The sequence below is a fragment of the Pseudophryne corroboree genome, chromosome 3, assembly GCF_028390025.1.
Source record: "Pseudophryne corroboree isolate aPseCor3 chromosome 3, aPseCor3.hap2, whole genome shotgun sequence".
NCBI classification, from domain to species: domain Eukaryota; kingdom Metazoa; phylum Chordata; class Amphibia; order Anura; family Myobatrachidae; genus Pseudophryne; species Pseudophryne corroboree.
Genome location: NC_086446.1, coordinates 33,499,404 through 33,514,628, shown reverse-complemented (window position 1 = coordinate 33,514,628; position 15,225 = coordinate 33,499,404). Strand labels below are relative to the sequence as shown.

The window sequence follows — 15,225 nt, the reverse complement described above, 5'->3', positions numbered from 1 at the left end:
ATATATCCCTGATCCAGCTGCATAACACTGCTCAGTGACCATCACACTATGTTGCATTTAGTCCTGAGACCAGAGGTGGAGCGGCTCACCGGTTATTGCAGGGATCCACTGCCGGTCTGTGTCCGGCTCTCTGCAGCTGCTCCGCCACATACAGTTATCATTACTGATGTCACAATCAGTGCATAGAGCCCGGTGGGAATATACCACCTGGCAAGTGATCCCGGTAATACACTGGTGAGTCAATCACACTCTGCCGAGACATATGTGATATAATTTGTTCCACGTGAAATCTGTAATAAATGAGCAATCTGGAGGCTGATCTCCATATTACATTGTATTACAGAAACTGAGAGATAATTCTGGTCTCCAGAATCCCAGGAAGACTGCACAGACCACACAGATAACTATGGGGGCTGCAGGGATCCAGGAGGAGAAACGTTACACCTTCTATATATGGGGACAGGAGTTATTATTGTACAGCTACATGCTGGGATGAGCATCTATTATAAGGAGAGTTATGGTAGACTTACCATTGTTAACTCTCTTTCTGTGAGGTACCCAGTGTTTTCCACAGGAAAACATTGGGGGTGTAGAGTGGATCTTGATCCAGAGGCACCAACAAGCTAAAGCAGAGGTTCCCAAACTTTTTGGAATCATGGCACCCTAGAGTAGCAGCATTTTATTCATGGCACCCCTAGGCCAAACATTTATTAGCGAGAAATTATGTAATAAATATTAAATCAAAGATTGTTTTTATATGTCATCCTCAGGTTCCATTATGTGGTGAGGAACAAGATTTGCTTCTGTTTGTCCAAACATTTTATGATTGGCAGCCACCAGCACTGGTTTTGCCTATTACATTGACCAGAAATAATTTTGATTGGTCCTTGACCACCAATCCAAGGCACCCCTGCAAGTGTTCTGAGGCACCCCAGGGTGCCACGGCACACAGTTTGGGAACCACTGGGCTAAAGCTTTAGGCTGTCCCAGGATGCATTGGGGCCTCCTCTGGAACCCCGCCTCCAGGCGCTGTGAGCTCAGTTTCATTAACCAGTCCAATGTAGGAGCAGGTAAGAGAGAAGGTAAGATGTTAGTCACATAGAACCACATTCTCACGACAGGAGAAGGCACCAGCGGCTAATGCCATAAAAGCCCATAGTAGCTCGGCGCGTCAGGGTGGGCGCCCTGTGGAATCCAGTGTACCTCGCAGAAAGAGAGTTAACCATAGTAAGTCTACCATAACTCTCCTTTTCTGCAGCAGGGTACACTGCGTCCCACAGAAAAACATCGGGGATGTCCTAAAGCAGTTCCTCAAGGGAGGGGACGCGCCTTAGTGGGTATGAGAACCTGGCGTCCAAAGGAAGCATCCTAGGAGGAGGAAGAATCAAAGGCATAGAACCTAATGAAAGTGTTCACTGAGGACCACATAGCCACCTTGCACAATAGTTCTGCGGACGCGCCATGGCGGTCTGCCCAAGAAGGTCAAAAAGACAGAGTAGAATGGGCTTTAATAGCAGCAGGAGCTGGGAGTCCAGCCTGTGCATAAATAAGCTTGTGCAATCACCATTCTAATCTATGGTTTGCTTATTCGCTGGACAGCCATGTTTGTGGAAACCAATCAGTACAAAAAGGGTATTTGACCTCCTGATAGAGGCAGTCCCCTCCACATATATACGGGGCTGAAACCGTAATACACCCTGAGTGAATGTATGAACATCAGGTATAGACGCAATCTTTCTCTGAAACCATATCGACAAGGCAGAAATGTAAACCTTGAGGGAGGCCAGGCGAAGGTCTAAGTCCAGGCCTCGTTGTAGAAAACCAACAGAAGAAGAAAAAAGGGCTGTATTGTCGGTGCACACAGGGAGCAGTGGATTAATTTCCACTCTTCCATAAAACTTAACTTTTATTATTATTTTCATAAAACAATAAAATTGCCTTTATTTAGACTACAAGGTGAGGCGAAACATAGAGGTTAAAATCATTGACATAGACAAACATATAAAGGTGCAATGAGAATTGATAAGTGTGAATAAAGATTTAAAAATGTGTGTCGGCGTACCTTATTCTAATGTCCACAAACAATTTTATAGAATTTATCCTACATTAAACCAGCATTCCTTTATTCCTTAATTAATTTCTATTCATGTATTTATAGATATTGATCTCATTGTATATTCCTTGTAAGATCTTAATTCAAAGAGAGAAAATATATTTATTCATATTAAATCTTAGATCACAGCACATGAGTCACTTTTTATTCCCTGTTTCTTTTTCTTTTTCTATTTCTTTTTATTATAATACTAGACACCTTTAACCATTATCTGATAGGTAATAATAACACTGGTTACATGGTAAGGTATGGTGGAGGTCATTCAGAGTCGTTCGCTCGGTAAATTTCTTCGCATCGCAATGAATTTCTGCTTAGTGCGCATGCGTAATGTCCGCACTGCGACTGCGCCAAGTAATTTTACAATGAAGATAGTATTTTTACTCACGGCTTTTTCTTCGCTCCGGCGATCGTAGTGTGATTGACAGGAAATGGGTGTTACTGGGCGGAAACAGGCCGTTTTAAGGGCGTGTGGGAAAAAACGCTACCGTTTCTGGGAAAAACGCGGGAGTGGCTGGAGAAACGGAGGAGTGTCTGGGCGAACGCTGGGTGTGTTTGTGACGTCAAACCAGGAACGACAAGCACTGAACTGATCGCAGATGCCGAGTAAGTCTGAAGCTACTCTGAAACTGCTAAGAAGTTTGTAATCGCAATATTGCGAATCTTTCGTTCGCAATTTTAAGAAGCTAAGATTCACTCCCAGTAGGCGGCGGCTTAGCGTGTGCAATGCTGCTAAAATCGGCTTGCGAGCGAACAACTCGGAATGAGGGCCCGTATTCGTGAGTATAGTGAGCGTTATTGGGTATATAATCACACCTGCTAGAGAACACATATATACATTAATTATCTATGTGATAGTGATAGTATTCCAGTGCACACACAATTGTTGTCTCTAGAGGGGAGGCATCCTCATTTATTTAAGACTAGTGGCATCCTCTCAACTGATCACATATACATTTATACATATGAGGATAATAGATATATTGCAGTATATCAATTGTAATACCTCATTATAAGATGTCTCTTTTTTAAACTACTGGATTTTGCAAACCTTGTAAATATCCAAGGTTGTAGAAAAGCCAGAATTCTGGAAGTTCTGAATCTGTATGCATCATAATTCTTATCAGCACACCAGGTGAAGTAAGAGTTCCAGACCCTGTAATAAATACGAGCATAAGCCGGCTTGCGGGCCTTCAACATAGTTTGTATAACCGCCTCGGAGAATCCTTTGACCCTCAGGAGTGAGGCTTCAAGAGCTACGCCGACAAAGCCAGTCTGGCCAGGTCTGGGTAGAGACAAGGGCCCTGTATGAGGAGGTCTGGGCACTGAGGAAGTAGCAGGGGATGCTCTATCGACAGACCCTGAAGGACTGAGAACCAATGCCGTCTGGGCCACGCAGGAGCGACTAGAAGCAATATTCCTTCTTGTTTGAACTTCCGCAGGACCCTGGGCAGGAGTGACACTGGAGGGAGCACATAGGGCAGTCAAAAGTTCCATGGAATGGCTAGTGCATGTACGAACGCTGTGCATGTACGATCTGAAGACTGCAACCTTGTGATTGTGTCAAGATGCCACCAGGTCTACATCTGGTAGACCCCACATGTCCATTAGGAGTTGAAAGACTTCCAGATGAAGACTTCACTCTCCGGAGTGCACGTCCTGGCGACTGGGGAAGTCTGCTTCCCAGTTTAGGATGCCCAGAATGAACACTGCCGATATTGCTGGTAGATGGCGTTCCAACCAACTATGGGTTTTTGACACTTCCATCATTGCCATGCGGCTTTGAGTGCCGCCTTGATGGTGTATGTATGATGGTGCCGACTTGATGGTGTATGTACGATGGTGTCGTAGTCTGACCGTACTTGAACAGGCCTGTTCTGTACCAGAGGGCGAGAGTGAAAGCATTGAACACCGCCCGCAACTCCATAATGTTAATCGGGAGGAGTGATTACTCCTTGGTCCAGCGACCCTGAAAAGAGTGTTGCTCCAACACTGCACCCCATCCCCGCAGACTGGCATCCATTGTCAGCAGGACCCAGTCGGGGATCCAGAAGGGATGAGCCCTGCTCAAGTGCTGGTCCTGGAGCCACCAGGTCATCGACAGACGAACCTCCGGAGTCACAGAAATCATGTGAGACCTGATCCGATGAGGTAGGCCGTCCCACTTGGAAAGAATTAACCTCTGCAGAGAGCGGGAATGAAATGGAGCGTACTCCACCATGTGGAATGCCGACACCATCAGGCTAAGTACTTGCATCACCGAGTGTATTCACACTCAGGAGCGACAAATGAAGCATTGTATCCTGTCCTGAAGCTTCAGGACTTTCTACGGAGACAGAAAGTCGCTGACTGTGTGTGTCCGGGAGTGCCCCCAGGTGCACCATGCTCTCAGCTGGGACCAGTGAGGATTTCTTCCAATTGATGAGCCACCCGTGGACTTGTAGAAAGCTTACCGTCAGTTGTACATGACTGAGGGGGACATTGCGGGAATTTGCCAGAATCAACAGGTCATCCAGATACGGCAGGATTCTGACTCCCGGTCGACGGAGATGGGCTGTCATCACGGCCATGACCTTGGTGAATATCTGAGGAGCCATAGCCAAATCCAAATGGTGAAGGTTGCCAATAGCAAACCGCAGGACCTGCTGATACGACATGGCAATAGGAATATGCAGATATGCATCCTCTTTATCCAGGAATACCATATAGTCTCCGGGTTCCATAGCCAGTATAATGGAACGCAGCGTTTCCATACGAGACTTGGACACTCTCACAAACTTGCCTTGATAAAGGTCCCAGGACCGAAACGCGTCGACATACCGCTGTGTGAGTAGCCATCAATTTCTTTTTTATAGACTACACTGGAGTTCATTTTGGATTTATTGTGATTTTTGCTTGATTTTTTAACTTGGTTCAAACCTTTCCGGTATTAACCATTGAAAGACTTGCGGGAATCTTTTTAGAAATTTTTAAAACTTTTTTTTACGGATTTTGCACATGTTTTATCTGTTTGGTGGAATTCTGTTTGGAACAATAAACTGTATTATGGATTGTATGGAATAAGAAGAGTTTCCTGAGTCCAATTGTTTAACGATTGAGAAAGATATCAAAGCTATAAAGAAACCCAGATGAGAATTGGTCCACACCTTCACTCGTGAGTTGGGGTACGCCAATTAGAGGTGGTTGGTGTTTTAAAGATACCTTGATAGGAGTCACCCCAGTTTTTCTTGTGTGAGTCAGGGGTACGTTTTGGCTTCATTCCTCCACCATTGTGAAGGGTAGATGCACAGTGCACCCAGCAAATATGACATAAGCATACTATATGATCACGGTGTAGGTTACCCACATTCTATGTTATTGCACACAAAAGTGGGGTCATTTGAAATACTACACATTGTTTGTTTGTTTTATCCTTACAAATCCTATGAGACCGTCTTTTGTTGAGAAGTCACATTAAGACCTGCATTGAACACTTAAAGATACCTTGATAGGAGTCATCGAGTTTCTTCTCATGTGAGTTGGGGTACGACTCTCTGTCTCTTTATTTCAACATTTCTGATTGCCTGCTTGATATAACGCCTGGACATTTGTAAACATCGGTTTACGATTGAAAAAGATACCTTTATGGATACATCTCACCCCCGTACAGTGTGAGTGGGGGTACGCAGATCATTCCCTTCTAGCTTAGTTGAAATACACCTAGGGAAGCAATCTGTATCGTTTCCATAGGTCTCCCTTGTTCCCCTTTTCCTATGCGCCAAAGGATTTAACTGACTCGCCCCTCTTTTCTTGTACTCTCACAAACTTGTTCAGATATTTGAGGTTGAGTATAGGCCAGAAGAACCCATTTGTTTTCGGGACTAGAAAGGGTCGAGTAGTAACCTCTGCCTCTCAGGGACTGAGGTACCGGCACAACAACTCCTGTATTCAGGAGAGAACTGACAACCGTTTGCATTGCTTGCGCCTTTAATGGATCTGAAGGAAGAGTCATGGCACAAAACTGGCAAGGGGGACGTCTCTTGAAAGAGACTGTGTACCCGTGAGATGCAGTAACACAAAACAAAGAAAGATTGTCTCTTGGTTGGCGCACTATAGAGAGAGGTAAGGTTATATTAAAAAAAATTACTTTTAATAGTAATCAATTAAAAAGTGATGTGAAAAATATGTGGAAAAGACATGACAATTAAAGATATCATATCGATTTAAAATTGGGTACACTGTGTGTTTATTTACGCTATTTTATGTTATTTATCAGTGTGTTAACACTTCATGGGACCAAATCCACTGTATGATTTTTGCACAGATCTGCCTTGATTATATTTGTTACCACACATGTACCTATATTGTGATACATCCATCAGGCTATTGAAAATATATATATCGCAGTACCAATTAGAAAAGGATGATCTGCCTTTGCATATTGATCTCAATCAATTAGTGTCCCTTCTCCTATATCTATAATAATACGTAGATTCCTTTGGGACAGATCAATTGTGTTGATATATAATGGATTGCACAGGGATTTATCACTCTGTGATTTTAAGAGCTTATTGAGCTTGTGAAATCACCTATAGGTGCAAAAAGGATGTTGAACTTTTAATATCCTTAGTATGCAGTATCAAATTGCTGCTATTAGGTCTATAGTAAATTTCTCAATACAGTAAAAGAACTGGGATAGTAAGTTTGGAGTGGTGTAATATCTTCACTACTTATCGCACATGTTAGGTCAGTTGTGCACCTCCCCAAATCAGTAAAGCTGTTTATGATTTTTATTATTAAGAGGAACTGTGAGCATCAGTCAATGGTAAACCTCATTGCGCACATTTAGCTGTAATCATTCTCACAGGACATACGGTGAACCAAGTATGATCTGATATAACTGGAGCACAACTACCCTGGAACTTATTGCTCATAGCTAATTGAAATGAGCTAATATCTCAGTGTACAGTATCATGAGAAGGGTTGATTTTATATTGGTGTGTCGTATCTGCCCTGAAAGCAATGAACACAGGTGTGATATAATATGACAAGGACACGACTCCCTTAGAGCCTATTGCTTATGGTTAATTAGAATGAGCTTTTTTGTAACACAGTGGCGGTCATTCCGAGTTGCTCGCTCGCTAGCTGCTTTTAGCAGCATTGCACACACTAGGCCGCCGTCCTCTGGGAGTGTATCTTCGCTTAGCAGAATTGCAAACGAAAGAGTAGCAGAACTGCTAATAAATAATTCTTTGCAGTTTCTGAGTAGCTCCAGACCTACTCACAGATTGCGATCAGCTCAGTCCGTTTAGTTCCTGGTTTGACGTCACAAACATGCCCTGCGTTCGGCCAGCCGCTCCCCCGTTTCTCCAGAGACTCCCGCGTTTTTCCCTTACACGCCTGCGTTTTTTAGCCAACGCCGTGAAAACGCTGAGTTGCCGCCCATAAACGCCCCTTTCCTGTCAATCATTTACCGAACAGCAGTGCGACTGAAAAGCGTTGTACGAACACCATGTAATCTACTAAGTTTTGTGTTAAATAACTTAGTGCATGCGCGCTGCGTACCATGCGCAGTTAGCAACAAATCGCATCAGCGAAAATCGGCAACGAGCGAACAACTCGGAATGACCTCCAGTGTGCTATGTCATACAATGTTGCCATTCGGTCAGTGCTGCAAATGCCGTAGCTTATATGCTCAACTCCCTCATTCAGAAGAGCTCATGACTGAATTAAATATACTATGATATGGCGTTTTATTGAGTGCAATATTTCTATTTGGCTTCTACACAGTATATAATATCATAGCCTGCTTCAGCTGGCCGTGTTCAGCGGGATAGATGTAAACCGCTTGTACCTTAGGATTTATAATATTTGACAGAATGTGATATTGCTGTTTGGCTCCCACGTAACGTATCTTATATCGTAGCCAGCTACAGCTGTCTCTGTTCAGTGACATAAATATATTCCGCTGGCCCTGTTAGTGTATGCCATATGGTATTTTAACCAATAGGCATACACTGTTGGTTAGGGCATAGTCAGCATAATATTTTACACACTAGTGTCGAATAAAAGAGGTAATTATATTTCACTTAATATCATATGGTAGTTCACAACGATACTGATTTGTACATGTTAATGTTAGCAGTGGGTTCATGCACTTGACTAGAGGGTGTTCATATAGCGACTGAGACACCGTTCTCTCTACAATCTCATTCTTTGTACATGTCCCACTTAACACAGTTTGTTAACTGTGGCTCACTTGAAGGCATTATTATTCTCATGAGGTATTTCACACACATTTCAACTTATTACATTAAACATTTACACATTAACACACAGTAGACCCGGCGGGCATGCTAACGGCGCTCTTGAAACGTCCACGTGCACGTTTCACAATGGCTTTAGGGTGAGTGAACCAATTACAGCCGAATATGTGGTCACGAGATTTAGGATTACGTCATTGTTGGTCAAATCTCCTTGCTCTTATGATGCTGATCGTCTAGCACCTGTCGTGTGTTTAAGAAATCCAGTTCCCGCTGCCCCGTCTTCATCACTTCTCGGGACCCGGGCACCAGCATAATTGGGTGAAGAGGAAAGTTTGAGTGCTATTTTCAAATAATAAAGATGTAATCTCCCTTTGAAAGTAATATTCTTTGTGGACTATACCAAGATAAAGCTCTCTCTCTCTCTCTCTCTATATATATATGTATGTATATTACCAAACAATCTAATATTCACCTTTCAGTTGGTAGTACAGTGAAATTCCGGGTGTAGGCAGGAGACCGCCGGTCAGCTTACCGACGCCGGGATCCCGGCAGCATACCGACGCCGGGATCCCGGCGGGGAGGGGCGAGTGCAGCAAGCCCCTTGCGGGCTTGCTGCGCTCGCCACGCTGCGGGCTCGGTGGCGACCTGCGGTCGCCATGGGTACTATTCCCACTCTATGGGTGTCGTGGACACCCACGAGTGGAAATAGTCCCTGTTGGTTGGCATGCCGACCATCGGGACAGTGACCCGTCAGGCTGGTGGTGGAGGTCATGTGACTGTCGGTCAGCTGACCGGCGGTCACATGAATACCACCCTGAAATTCCTGGTCATAAAATATACAGATGTCTTATAAATTGTAATTTTAATATTGTAGGAAAAACAGACATGTAATATATTCTCTGCTAATATTTACATTGCATGGGGATTGTTGTTATTATTATTATTACTATTATCCTTTATTTATATGGCGCCACAAGGGTTCCGCAGCGCCCAATTACAGCGTACATATGCACATAATCAAAACAGGAAAACAGTGACTTACAGTTGAAGACAATATAGGACAAGTACAGGGTAACTAAGCATATCTACACCAGTAAACAACATAGAGATAAGTTCCAGGTGGCCAAAAAAACTGCGGCATTTGGGCAGTTGAGGATTATTAAAGTAAGAAAAGGATAAGCACATGAGGGAAGAGGGCCCTACTCGTAAGAGCTTACATTCTAAGGGGAGGGTTAGACAGACAGGGGTGACACAGATGGGATACATAGAGAGCGTGGAACAGAGGGTTAGGATGAGATATGGCTAGGTTTGGTAAAGAAATGGGTCTTAAGAGCCAGTTTGAAGTTTTGTAGAGAGGTGGAGAGTCTGAGGGGGAGAGGTAAAGAATTCCAGAGAAAGGGAGCAGCACGTGAAAAGTCTTGGAGATAGGAGTGGGAGGACGTAATCAGAAGACAGGAGAGTCGGCGTGCATTAGCAGAGCGAAGAGGACGGGTGGGAGTGTAAAGGGAGATAAGGTCAGAGATGTAACTGGGAGAGGAGTGGGTGAGAGCTTTGTAAGTGAGTGTGAGAAGTTTGAATTGGATTCTGAAAGGGAAGGGAAGCCAGTGGAGGGCCTGTAGGAGAGGGGAGGTAGACATAGTGCGTTTGGTGAGGAAGATGAGCCGGGCAGCAGCATTGAGGATAGACTGGAGTGGAGAGAGGTAATTGTCAGGGAGGCCAGTTAGGAGGAGATTACAGTAGTCCAGTCTGGAAATAATAGGTGAGTGAATAATGATCTTAGTGGCATCCTGGGTGAGAAAAGGTCTGATCCTGGAAATGTTTTTGAGAGGTGCTGAATGTGTGGTTTGAAGGAGAGGGAGGAGTCAAGGATTACGCCAAGACAGCGTACTTGGGGCTAGAGGGGATAGTCGTGCCATCAATGGATAATGAGATTGTGGGAGGTGAGGTTGTGCGGGACGGTGGGAAGATGATCAGCTCAGTCTTAGACATGTTGAGTTTCAGAAAGCGCTGGGACATCCAGGAAGAGATAGCAGAAAGACAGTTGGAGGTACGAGTGAGGAGAGCCGTGGGGTGGAAAGGTAGATTTCAGTGTCATCAGCATAGAGGTGGTATTGGACGTTAAAAGAACTAATGACTTCACCTAAAGAGGACGTATAGAGAGAGAAAAGGAGAGGACCAAGAACAGAGCCTTGGGGGACACCAACAGTTAGTGGAAGTGGGGGGGAGGTAGCATCATGAAAGGAGACAGAGAAGGAACGATCAGATAGGTCGGAGGACAGCCAGGAGAGGGTAGTATCACGCAGACCAAGAGAGTGAAGGATTTGCAGAAGGAGAGGGTGGTCCACAGTGTCAAAAGCTGCAGAGAGGTCAAGAAGAATAAGCAGAGAGTAGTGGCCCTTAGATTTGGCTGCATGGAGGTCATTGCAGACTTTTGTGAGGGCAGTTTCAGTGGAGTGGAGAGAACGGAAACCAGACTGGAATGGGTCAAGCAGTGAGTGAGAGGAAAGAAAGGCAGTGAGGCAATTATAGACAATACGCTCAAGAAGTTTGGAGGCAAAGGGGAGGAGATTGGTCGATAGTTGGAGAGAGTGTTAGGATCAAGGGTAGGTTTTTTAAGAATAGGGAAGACGAGAGCGTGCTTGAAGGCAGAGGGGACAGTGCCTGATGAGAGGGAGAGATTGAGAAGGTGGGCAAGATGGGAACAAGCAGAAGGAGAGAGGTAGCGGAGGAGGCGGGAGGGGATAGGGTCAAGTGGGGAGGTTGTGGGGGTGGAGGAACAGATGAGGGCCATGACTTCCTCACCAGATACATGGGACAAAGATGTCAGAGTTGGTAAGAGGGAAGGGGAGGGGTGGCAAGGGATGGGTGGTGGCTGATTGCTGTCTGGTGGGATGTGATGTCCTGACGTATGGAGTCAATCTTGTATGTGAAATAAGTGTCAAAGTCAAGAGCAGACAATGAGGAAGGGAGAGGAGGTGGTGGTGTGCAGAGGAGGGAGTTAACAGTGGCAAAGAGGCGCTGGGGGTTGGAAGACTGGGTAGAGATGAGGATTTTGAAGTATGACTGTTTAGCGAGGGAAAGGGCAGCACTGAAGGATGAGAGCATGAATTTGAAATGGGGGAAGTCTGCTTTAGAGCGTGATTTCCTGCACTGTCGCTCGGCAGTACGTGAGCATTTTTGTAGATATCTGGTGCGTTTGGTGCATTGTTAATTTATATTGAATTATATGTGCGTTGGTAGTCTCTCTCTTTAATTCTTTAAATTGTGTATGTGAATAAAATGTGATTAAGTAGAAGAAATAAAAATAAATATGACTAAAAAGTGTTCAAGAGAGTGGATTATTCCACAGGATATTGATTCGTGGACTGGTGATATATGTGATACATTGAAAATACACTGCTTAATTAAATGAATAAAAATATATGTATTATAAGTGTGTAAGTAAACGTGTCCTCATAAAAAATGTGAATAAATGTGAAAAATTAAGTGAATGAAACATACAACCCATATGTGCAAAAAGTGTACTAGGCCCCACACACTGTGCGATATCACTGAAAGATATGAAAGATCTTGTTCATAAATGAACGAGATACTGTTCATATCTTTGAGTGCGGAGGCTCCAGCGATGAACGATGCACGGCCCCGCGCTCGTTCATTGCTAGTCCCCCGTCGGCTGTACATGCAGGCCAATATGGACGATCTCGTCCATATTTGCCTGCACTTCAATGCAGCCGAGTGACGGGGGGGGGGGACTTCACTCCCCCCGTCACTGCCCGTCCGCCGTTGGGTCGCCCGTATCCGCCGTCTGGCAGCTCGGCGGCGGATCGGCCAATGTGTAGGGCCCTTGAGCGTGAAAAATCAAATCTAATACATATGTTCTAAAGTGCCCAAAATCTCATTCAACAGACAAAACAAATAGTGTGGTTTGATCTGCGCTAAAATGTATATAGTGGCAGCCTGTGTGGTACAATTAGCCTTCACCAAGACCAGAATAAAACCAGAAAACAGAATGTAGTGACCACACCCGGCGCTACTTAATTCACCCAAAAATAGGATTTTCTTTAACAGCTTACTTTTTCAGTAATGCTCATATTTACATTGGTGTCATAACGATCTCATTTCAAAAGAAGGTAAATATCTGAAAGATTAAGACACACAGAACATAGTGCAACCAATTTTTGGTAATAAATATAGGAGGTGTTTATTTGTTCAACTCACATAAATATGAGTCAATATTGCATATCGTCCACCAGGTGGCGTCGATCCTTAGTTCTCACAATAGATGGTTTAGAACATTAATCCTCACAGATGCACTGGAAGCTCAAGAAGATAAATATATGGTGCAGTAGAGCTTAACCATAAAACAAGGTTCCTGCTATCCGGAAATCCATCCACAACACAGTTACAGCTGGCTCTGTTTGGAATTTGGTCTCCGGTGCTGATCCCAATGGGTGATATAATAAGATTTTACTTACCGATAAATCTATTTCTCGTAGTCCGTAGTGGATGCTGGGGACTCCGTCAGGACCATGGGGGGGGGGGATTAGCGGCTCCGCAGGAGACAGGGCACAAAAATAAAGCTTTAGGATCAGGTGGTGTGCACTGGCTCCTCCCCCTATGACCCTCCTCCAAGCCTCAGTTAAGATACTGTGCCCGGACGAGCGTACACAATAAGGAAGGATTTTGAATCCCGGGTAAGACTCATACCAGCCACACCAATCACACCGTACAACTTGTGATCTGAACCCAGTTAACAGTATGACAACGTAGGAGCCTCTGAACAGACGGCTCACAACAAGAAACAACCCGATTTTTTTGTAACAATAACTATGTACCAGTATTGCAGACAATCCGCACTTGGGATGGGCGCCCAGCATCCACTACGGACTACGAGAAATAGATTTATCGGTAAGTAAAATCTTATTTTCTCTAACGTCCTAGTGGATGCTGGGGACTCCGTCAGGACCATGGGGATTATACCAAAGCTCCCAAACGGGCGGGAGAGTGCGGATGACTCTGCAGCACCGAATGAGAGAACTCCAGGTCCTCTTTAGCCAGGGTATCAAATTTGTAGAATTTTACAAACGTGTTCTCCCCCGACCACGTAGCTGCTCGGCAGAGTTGTAATGCCGAGACCCCTCGGGCAGCCGCCCAGGATGAGCCCACCTTCCTTGTGGAATGGGCCTTGACAGATTTAGGCTGTGGCAGGCCTGCCACAGAATGTGCAAGTTGAATTGTGCTACAAATCCAACGAGCAATCGTCTGCTTAGAAGCAGGAGCACCCAGCTTGTTGGGTGCATACAGTATAAACAGCGAGTCAGATTTTCTGACTCCAGCCGTCCTTGAAATATATATTTTCAATGCCCTGACAACGTCCAGCAACTTGGAATCCTCCAAATCGCCAGTAGCCGCAGGCACCACAATAGGCTGGTTCAGGTGAAACGCTGACACCACCTTAGGCAGAAAATGAGGACGCGTCCGCAGTTCTGCCCTGTCCGAATGGAAAATCAGATATGAGCTTTTATACGATAAAGCCGCCAATTCTGACACTCTCCTGGCTGAAGCCAGGGCCAGTAGCATGGTTACTTTCCATGTAAGATATTTCAAATCCGCCGATTTGAGTGGCTCAAACCAATGGGATTTGAGAAAATCCAAAACTACATTAAAGGTCCCACGGAGCCACTGGGGGCACAACCGGGGGCTGTATATGTAGTACTCCTTTTACAAAAGTCTGGACTTCAGGAACTGAAGCCAATTCTTTCTGGAAGAAAATCGACAGGGCCGAAATTTGAACCTTAATGGACCCCAACTTGAGGCCCATAGACAATCCTGTTTGTAGGAAATGTAGGAATCGACCCAATTGAAATTCCTCCGTGGGGGCCTTCCTGGCCTCACACCACGCAACATATTTTCTCCAAATGCGGTGATAATGTTGTGCAGTCACCTCCTTCCTGGCTTTAACCAGTGTAGGAATGACCTCTTCTGGAATGCCTTTTTCCCTTAGAATTCGGCGTTCAACCGCCACGCCGTCAAACGCAGCCGCGGTAAGTCTTGGAATAGACACGGTCCCTGCTGAATCAGGTCCCGTCTTAGAGGTAGAGGCCACGGATTTTCCGTGAGCATCTCCTGAAGTTCCGGGTACCAAGTTCTTCTTGGCCAATCCGGAGCCACGAGTATCGTTCTTACTCCCCTTTGCCGTATAATTCTCAGTACTTTGGGTATGAGAGGCAGAGGAGGAAACACATACACTGACTGGAACACCCACGGTGTTACCAGAGCATCCACAGCTATTGCCTGAGGGTCTCTTGACCTGGCGCAATACCTGTCCAGTTCTTTGTTGAGGCGAGACGCCATCATATCCACCTTTGGTTTTTCCCAACGGTTCACAATCATGTGGAAAACTTCTGGATGAAGTCCCCACTCTCCCGGGTGTAGATCGTGTCTGCTGAGGAAGTCTGCTTCCCAGTTGTCCACTCCCGGAATGAACACTGCTGACAGTGCTATCACATGATCTTCCGCCCAGCGAAGAATCCTTGCAGCTTCTGCCATTGCTCTCCTGCTTCTTGTGCCGCCCTGTCTGTTTACGTGGGCGACTGCCGTGATGTTGTCCGACTGGATCAACACCGGCTGACCCTGAAGCAGGGGTTTTGCCAGGCTTAGAGCATTGTAAATCGCTCTTAGCTCCAGTATATTTATGTGAAGAGACATCTCCAGGCTTGACCATACTCCCTGGAAGTTTCTTCCCTGTGTGACCGCTCCCCAGCCTCTCAGACTGGCATCCGTGGTCACCAGGACCCAGTCCTGTATGCCGAATCTGCGGCCTTCTAACAGATGAGCACTCTGCAACCACCACAGAAGAGACACCCTTGT

The 15,225-nt window shown here is 45.3% G+C and overlaps 1 protein-coding gene across 3 annotated transcripts in view; it reads right to left on the bottom strand.

Annotated features, from left to right (window-relative positions):
• LOC135054616 (zinc finger protein OZF-like) overlaps positions 1 to 15,225 on the bottom strand; it is a 53,020-nt gene that overhangs the window by 33,540 nt on the left and 4,255 nt on the right. The window lies entirely within an intron of this gene.